The sequence below is a fragment of the Cupressus sempervirens genome, chromosome 4 (genome assembly GCF_028749045.1).
Source record: "Cupressus sempervirens isolate cs-2001-9-10 chromosome 4, ASM2874904v1, whole genome shotgun sequence".
Taxonomy (NCBI): domain Eukaryota; kingdom Viridiplantae; phylum Streptophyta; class Pinopsida; order Cupressales; family Cupressaceae; genus Cupressus; species Cupressus sempervirens.
Genome location: NC_143121.1, coordinates 467606115 through 467614715, shown reverse-complemented (window position 1 = coordinate 467614715; position 8601 = coordinate 467606115).

The following is an 8601-nucleotide window of genomic DNA, read 5'->3' as shown; positions in this document are numbered from 1 at the left end:
ATTTGGTCTTTGCCAAACATTTGTTGAAGTTTCTTGCTCTTATTTGGTCTTGGAGGAGGTTTGGTTGTGTTTGTACCTTAGAAAACAAGGGTTGATATAGTTCTTTGGGTCTCTGAGTTGATTGTGTCCTTGTAAGTGATGGCATGATACCTAAGGATGTAGATGTAATGGAGGAAAAATTAAATGGACTCTCTACCTCCCAAGTGCACACATAAACTACCAACAAAACTCCAACAAGTGCACTTGGGGACCTAAAGGTAAGGAGTTGGTAAGAAAAAGCTATGTAGTTAGTAAAAAGAGGTGTTAGGGTGACCAATATGTAGAATGTGAATGATTTGAGTGTTTTTAGGTATTTTCTAGGTTTTAGAGATGCAATGCAAGCTATGGAAATGTAGATTAGGGTTATGGAACCTAGAATAAAATACATAATTGCCACTTGCACTTTGAAAATACCAACTACAGTCTAAACCTACCAACTACGCACCTAAAGTGTGTAGCTGGTAAAACAAGGGTGCAGTTGGTAAAACAAAACTTGGAAATCTTTAAGTGGGTATGAGATATATATGTATTCCTTTGGGTTTTAAGGTGTTTAGGGATGTTATGCAACATAAATAAGTGCCAAATGAACTAGGTCTTCGATATGAAAGGTGCAAATGCCCTAGGAAATGGTGCAAAATGCAAATTCTAGTGATGTTTTGGGTTTTTATTGAAGAGGATGAAAATAACTCTATTGTATGCAAAATGAAGGTTAGGGCCGTGTTGTCACTTAGGTTTGCACCCTTGTCAAAAGCCTATGCATGAGGACAACCTAGTGAAACATTGAAACAACCTCCAAGCTGTGGGACTTGAACTATGAGGTTGAGTCTTCAGAGAAGGCCGACTTCCTCTTACTATTAGGATGCACCTAACTACTCTTAGAGGGGAAAAGGGAGAAGGAGAGCATAAAAGAAAATATACCTAATCTAATCTAAAGAGGTGATGCACCAAAATAGAGTGTTCAGACCAATCTCTACCCATATATGCACTATTAAACCAGAATGAAACTAAGGATATACACATTCAGACTTGCTTTAATCTAATAACCACATGCAGATCAGAAAACCAAGATGAATGGAACAAGGAGAGAGAGATTCACTTATATATCATTCATAGGCTAGAAGAGATACAGTCATGTAGATTACAAACTTTCACAAAACAATGGCAAAGGCAAAGAGTTCTTGCACTTTCATACCAATGGCTAAAGGAGATAAAGTAGAGAATCATATAGTTTAGAGGCACAGGGAAATTTACACTGGAATTGTAGAGCAACAGTAGAAAAAAATAGAGAAGGGTCTGACCTGGACAAAATCTACAAAATTTTCCTTTATAGTGTAGGCATAACTGAGATGTCCTCTAACTATAGTTATTCTTCAACCACTACATTGAAGTCCTACAAAGAAAAATCATGGATAAAATTTGATCTGGGTACAGGTCTAGATGCAATGATATCTGATCCTCTGTGTTAAAAATGCCTTGAGAACATAGAAACGGTGCCATTAAGCCACTCTAACTAGGTAGATGGATTGGATCGGAGGAGTGTTCTTCCTTGTCTCACATTCATTCTGGGTTGGTCAAGATTGATTACAAAGATCAAATCACATTGCAAAACCTGATTTCTTATCATTTTTTGGTGCATGAATCAGCAGGATCAGCAAGTCAACCAAACTCTGCATCCAAAATGAGCCACGTGGGCCAATAACCTCCTTTGATTTTGCCACCTTGTAGAAGTCTATGCAGTTGACCATGTTTCTTCACTAACTCTGCCATCTTCTTAAAACCCTGACTGCGATGGCTACAACATAACCACCAAACCTTTATCGTTAATCTTGGTCGGGCCCATAGAGAAACTGGTCCCGCAGAGACATGTGGTGGCAAGGTGCTATGTCGCTATTGCAAAACAACGTGCAACTTTCCATAGTGACATAATGCCAACTGTAGATCAGTTTACATTGGATGATGAGGGATTATCTAGTATCTAACTGTGAGGAGGCCAGGCTAATGACATCATCTAGGACACATGCCCTCCACCCATTTTCTCATATTTTATAACTTCCTCGCACCTTGATAATGCGGGAATATGCCAACCCTCAATCCTTGAAGATCTGACGGTGATCAAAACATGCACTCTAAAATGTCTACAACCATCCACCATGATGTCACCTAGGACATGCGTCACCAAGGCGTTATGTCACTATGGGTATATATTGTGCAACTTCCCATAGCGACATAATGCCCACCTTTGATGTTCTTTAATCTGGCAGCAAGCAAGATGGTTCTGACCTGTTAGTGTACCAATCAATGAGGATGGGCGATGTGCCCACCTATCTAACAAATCTACATTTACGACTCACCAAGGGAAGTAGGACCCACAATCACCTGATGTTTCCACCATATCATTTTTTGACTGGGTGCTATGTCGCTAATGGCGAGGGGCATGGATTTTATGATAGTGGCATAGCCCCCTGCAGGGACTTATCAAAATTCGGTGCCTGAGAAACACAAGGAAATAAGGGGGGACCCACCATCGATTCTTTTACCAGCCGAGTACTATGTCGCTAATGGCGAGAAGAACCAATTTCTCAATAGTTCCATAGCACCCTCTAGTGCCACAACTTTGCCATTGAAACCTGAAGAAGACCCCACATGATGTCATGTAGTCCATGCGTCAAAAAGGGGCATTCCCACATTTTTTAAACATCTCACATCTTGATAATGTGGGAATGTGTCGACCGTTGATCCACTGAGATCTGATGATGTGCAAGGTTGTAGGCTAGCAGAAGGAAATTTAGGAAATAGGGAAATAACATAAGGTTTCTCCCATTCATTTTTTGATCATGCCATTTAGGATAATATTAAATCTGGGAACTAGCCATTGGGTAGGCTAGGTATTTGAAAGTTTCAAATTTTGGCATGAGGCAAAAATGGGTAACATTTCTAGTGACTCAGAGGGGATGCAAGCCAACTATGCATATGACCCATGGCCTTATGCATCCATTGGGCTACAGAGTCATGGAAAATATGAATTAGTGTACTATAAAACCCTAACCGTACCTCTATAGAAATAGAAAAACATTGTAAAAACTCTTTTTCTGCAACTGGAACTAGAAATCAAGCCTCTCTGCAACCTTCAAAAATTTCAAGACTTGCTGTCTCATAGAGAGACAACCCTGTGCTCGTGCAGTTCTTGGAAAATAGGAAACAAACAAAGAACAAAACTAAACTAACTATGTACATGGAATCTTAAACCCTGTTAGGAAAATGGCTTAAGATAAATCCCATTGACTAGGATGGGAAAAATTTCGCCACTAGGTCTACTTAACTGGAAAGCATTGGCCTATTTGCAACTAACAATTAGATAGCGACCACTCCATAATGCATCAAACTTTGAGTGTCTTCCTAGTTTTTCCCTATCTGCATCCCATTTCAAAACTAAATCACCTTCTTGAAAGATCCTGACCCTAGTTTTCTTGTCAAAACTCTTTTTTACCTGATGTTGGTGTGTCTCTAGGGTCTGCATGGCTTTATTTCTCTTCTCTTCCAGCTCCATCAGATCTTCCATCCTCATTGTAATGGCATCATCATCAATCAGCTCTAGCTGATGAGCTAGTTCTAGGGATGGCAGCTCCAATGAAATTGGAACCCTTGCTTCTCTACCATATACCAAAAAAAATGGTGAATTCCCAATTGACCTTTTAGGCATTATTCTGTCAGCCCACAAAGCCATTCTCAATTTTTTATGCCAATCTATCTAGTTATCTTCTATTGTTCTCTTCATAATTTTGATCAGGTTCTTGTTGGATGACTCAGCCAAACCATTACCCTGAGGATAGTAATTTGAGGATGTGCTCAAATAGATATTATGATCCACTACCCATGCACAAATCTGAGATCCAACAAAAGAATTTGCATTATTTGAAATAATAGTTGAAGGGGCACCAAACCTGATCACAATCCCATCAAGGAATTCCACAATTGAAGATTCAGTAACATCCTTCAATGCAACTACCTCTGTCCACCTGGTGAAGTAATCTGTAGCAGCTAGAATCCACTTGTGACCAGAACCGGAGGGAGGATTGATAGGGCCTATGAAATCCAATCCCCATTGAGCAAAAGGCTGGTCCACCTGAATAAGATGAAGGGGAAGAGCTGCAAGTCTTTATTTGCCAGAGAAAAAGGCACATTTTTCACACTTCCTCACATACCTATGATAGTCATGGAACAAGGATGGGCAAAAGTAACTAGCCCCCATGATCTTCATTACAGTCGTCCTTGCTAAGAAGTGGCCATCATTAGGACCATCATGAAGTTCTTTAATCATTCTTTCAGCCTGGTCTGTATCAAGGCATTTTAATAGGGCTCCATTAAAATATTTTCTAAAAAGAATACTTGTAGACACCTAAAATTGTCCATATCCTAGTTCCTAGACAATTAAATAAATATTTATTATTTATTTAATTTCTCTACGTTCAATTAAATAAATTTACATTTATTTAATTATAGTCGCCTTTCCTTTATTTAAATAAACTAAGGTTTATTTAAATCCTAACCTATTCCCCTTTCATGCTAACCCATTCACTTTAATTAAGTACTTCGTTTACTTTATTAAATTTAATCCTATTTGAGCACATGGTTCCTAACTTTAACCCTCACCTAACCTCACTTTCCTAACCTAACCCATCCTTCTAACCTAAGTCAATCCACTTATCCACTAATTAATCTTAGTTTCCTATATAATTACATCCCTAATCATTTGTACAATCCTAATCAAAGGATTAGCAAACCCTAGTCACATGTGACATGTGACTCTTACATCTCTTACAACCTTGTCCCCCTTCACATGTGAACCAAAGGTGTCTCACACATGTGTGAGAAAACTTGAACCTCCAACCCTCTTACAGTTGTCATAGACCCATCACTTTCAAAAGTGTCTCACACATGTGTGAGGAAACCTTGAGCCTGCAACCCTCTTACACATGTCATAAACATGTCACATCAAAGGTTTCTCACACATGTGTGAGTATCTTTCCCCCTTTGAATGTTCAAAACCCTAATCCACGTGGAGTCTACTTGGCATCCACCTCATGGACACTTCATCGATCCTGAGAGATCTTATCCATTCATCTTGCATTTGATCTTAGCCATCCATTGCATCCATTTTCCTATAAAAGGAGAGCTCTCTTCTCATTTCCAAAAAGAAGCACTATCTACCTCATTGTTATGCTATAGGAATTGTGAGCAACCAAATCCCACAACAATGAAATCATCTACACTTGATGATTTCATGAGCTTTGCATATGTGCTATTTTGAATAGTTTATACTCTTTTGATTTCATGTCATGCTTAGTTACATGTTTATCTTTCATATTTTGAGGTTTGCATAATCATGTAGGAGTATGCATTAGTTGCTTAGTGTTTATTCCATTATTACATTTTTATGCAATACAATACCATCAATTATGACATAAGGAATTAACTGCAATCTATACTATCTCCTTTTAGCTCTATCTAATCCTTGAGGGTATCCATTGCCTAACAAGAAATTCATCATATCATCCATCCAACTCCTTAGGCCATCATTTCTTACCTCTTGTTGCTCTGTTAGTATCATAGCAGCTTCCTCATCTAGTTCTTGAGATGATAGCATCTATTTACACAATCCCCTCCCTCTTACCAGCTTGGTAATCTGAATGTCAACATCATATTCTATTACCTTTGTAATCCAACCAGCTCTCTTCTCACTAATATCTTTTCTCAAAAGGAAATCCTTCACATTGGCATGGGGTACTAACAAATGAATCTTATTATGAGATAGGAGGTGTCTAAACTTCTTTAAAGCTCTGATGACTACAAGGGCTTGCTTTTCCACATAGCTGTATTTATCTTCATATTCTTTAAGCCCTTCACTAAAGAAAGCTATGGGCTGCTCTTCATTCTTGTCATTTTTTTGAGTCAAGATAGCAGAGATACTTGACTCACCACCTAAGGTATAAAGGGTGAAATCCTTCTCAAAGTTTGGATTCATGAGAGTAGGGGCCGAGGCTATGGTTGCCTTGATCTCTTAAGAACTTTCCTTTCCTTCCTTGGTCCATGCAAAGACCATACCTTTCTTGAGCATAACTATACGAGGTTTCACCATGGTAGCAAGATTAGGCATAAACCTTCTCACAAAATTTATCCTACCTAGGAAACTTTTGCAACCCTTTCTTGTGTTTAGGAAGAGGGAGAGAAAGTATTGCTTTTGTTCTCTCTAGATCAATGGTTAAGCCATCCTCAGATACAATATGTCCTAATAATTTTCCTTGGTTAGTAGCAAAGACACACTTTCTTGGGTTAAGGGAAACCCCAAACTCTCTGCATCTTAAGAATACCTGCCTGAGATGACCAAAATGATCATCTACATCCTTTGAATACACAGTGATATCATCAAGGTAAACTAAGACAAACTTGTCAATCAATCTTTTGAAGGCCATCTCCATTGCCTTTTGAAATGTAGCACCTACATTGGTTAGCCCAAATGGAATCTTACAATAAGCATAGATACCACACTTAGTGATAAATGCAGTCTTGTATCTATTAGATTCCTTGACCAGCACTTGATTATAGCCAGAAAATTCATCAAGAAATGAAAATCTCTTTGAACCACTAACCTTGGACAAAATCTGCTCCATAGAAGGGAGAGGATGGTGATCTTTAAGGGAAGCTTGGTTAAGGTCCCTAAAGTCCACACACAATCTAATTTCTTTGTTCTTCTTCCTAATAGGGACAAGGTTTGCTACCCATGATGAGTGTTTGATAGGGAAAATTATGTGGGCCTCAATCAATTTGGATAGCTCTTTTTTTTCATTAGGGGTTCAATTTTAGGATTTACTGGCATCTATTTTTGTCTTACTGGTTTTACATCATTAATTAAATCTATGGTATGCTAAAATAACCTTGGGTCAAAACCCTTTAAATCATCATATGTCCAAGCAAATACATCATTAAATTCTTGACATAGATGAATAAAGTTTTCTTGCTCAATTTTAGAACATACCTTCCCCATGTTTAAGGATTTTCCATCAGCAACCATGACTGGAGTGTGATCATCCTCATCAGTAGCTAGGTTCATGGCCCTACCTCTTATTTGATCATCAGGATTAAAAACACTCTCTAGAGTAATGAGACCTTTAGGTAGCTTGTTGGAGCTAAGGTTAATGATTTGGTCACCATACTGATCCTGTAGTCTTGACTGATTTCTCTCTGAAAATTCTGCCTCATTTTGCAAGAAGCTGACAATTTTCTCATCAGACTCAAACACTTGCCAATGGGTTTCATTGTCAGGGATGGTAGGCCTTACTACCACCCTGATTTGTTGCTTCTTCTCCTCCTCAAGATTCCCTGGCACATCATAAGATACACCTATTGCTGCAAGTCTATCAACATGTCTATTTTCCTTTCTAGGGATGCTTTGAATATTAAATGCATTGAAACCTTCAAGCAAATCCCATACCCTATTTTTATAAGACTTGAGTAGACCATTCTTGGTGGTATTCTAAATTCTCACTTGATTAACCACCAAATCACTATCTCCATATACCCTTAAGGCTTGGATTCCTCTTTTTTGAGCAAGTAGGAGACCTTGAATCAAGGATTCATACTTGGCCACATTATTAGTGCAACTAAATTGGAGCCTAAAGGAGAAGTAGTACCTTACTTATGCAGGAGAAATTAACTTCACACCATCCCCTGACCCATTTTTATTCCTTGATCCATCAAAGTACATACTCCACATCCCACTCATATCTTCTTTAGTCTTCACAAGATTGGTAACTAGAGCATCATTCTCCAATCTACAATATGTATTGAGACCTGTCTCAAGGGTTTCTAACATAGGGTCAAATTGATATGCATTAGCCCACTCATCCAAGAAAAAATTAGGTATCTCTGCTAGGGATGTGGGAGGCTCATTCACTATGTCATTCTCATCCATCTCTAGGATAGGGCAATTCATGTTGATGGGGTTGGGGGTGTAAGATTCCGTGTGATAGAGGGCTTGAGGCTCTACTCTAATTGAAGCATTGGCTCCATATCTCATCTTAAAAGAGATATATGACCAATCGGAAGATATGAAACCACCTATTTGGGCAGTGAAGTCTCTTGATAGACAGATGGAAAAATATGGTTTGACCTCAACAATAGAGATATCTTGGGTTACAGTACAACCAGAGCATACATGCATGGACATCTCCACATTCCTAAGGATCCCTATAGTCTTGACAGTACTACCATCCAACTGTAATACATCCCTAACAATGGGCTCATATTTCATTCCCAAAGCATCAACAACACACCTAGGCATCACTGAATGGCTAGCCCCTTAATCAATCATGCAATTATGGACTAGCTTGCCCCCTATAATTAGAGAAACATAGAATGGAGGAGGTCTAACCTTTTTACTTGTTTCTACCTCCTTTGATGGTTGTACTAGGCTTGTGGCACTTTCCATACTAGGTGTCTGATCCTTTGGTTCAATTCTTTCCAATTCTTGCTGCAACAACCTCTTTTGTATGGGTATAGTAGCAA